General features: G+C 54.9%; 1 protein-coding gene across 5 annotated transcripts in view; it reads left to right on the top strand.

The window, feature by feature from the left end:
• The window catches only part of LOC123985518 (diacylglycerol kinase delta-like), a 40,101-nt gene that overhangs the window by 15,371 nt on the left and 23,869 nt on the right, over positions 1-861 (top strand). The window lies entirely within an intron of this gene.

Here is an 861-nt window from a genome sequence, read left to right as displayed (position 1 = left end):
ACGTACTGTAACGTCTGCAGAGAGGCTCTGTCAGGAGTGACATCACACGGCCTGTCCTGTGAAGGTGCACGCAGTACACACGCAGTACACACGCAGTACACACGCAGTATACACGCAGTATACACGCAGGACACACGCAGGACACACGCAGTATACACGCAGGACACACGCTGTAGAAACGCAGGACACACGCTGTAGAAACGCAGTACACACGCAGTATACACGCAGTATACACGCAGGACACACGCAGGACATACGCAGTACACACGCAGTACACACGCAGTATACACGCAGGACACGCTGTAGAAACGCAGGACACACGCAGTACACACGCAGTACACACGCAGGACACACGCTGTAGAAACGCAGTATACACGCAGTACACACGCAGTATACACGCAGTACACACGCAGGACACGCAGTACACACGCTGTAGAAACGCAGGACACACGCTGTACACACGCAGTACACACGCAGTACACACGCAGTACACACGCAGGACACGCAGTACACACGCTGTAGAAACGCAGGACACACGCTGTAGAAACGCAGTACACACGCAGGACACACGCAGTACACACGCAGGACACACGCTGTAGAAACGCAGTACACACGCAGTATACACGCAGTATACACGCAGTACACACGCAGGACACACGCTGTAGAAACGCAGGACACACGCTGTAGAAACGCAGTACACACGCAGGACACACGCAGGACACACGCAGGACACACGCAGTACACACGCTGTAGAAACGCAGGACACACGCAGGACACACGCAGTACACACGCAGGACACGCTGTAGAAACGCAGGACACACGCAGTACACACGCAGTACACACGCAGGACACACGCAGTAC

The sequence above is a fragment of the Micropterus dolomieu genome, linkage group LG17 (assembly GCF_021292245.1).
Source record: "Micropterus dolomieu isolate WLL.071019.BEF.003 ecotype Adirondacks linkage group LG17, ASM2129224v1, whole genome shotgun sequence".
Taxonomy (NCBI): domain Eukaryota; kingdom Metazoa; phylum Chordata; class Actinopteri; order Centrarchiformes; family Centrarchidae; genus Micropterus; species Micropterus dolomieu.
The sequence above is the reverse complement of the archived record's forward strand: the minus strand, read 5'-3'. Positions and strand labels throughout refer to the sequence as shown.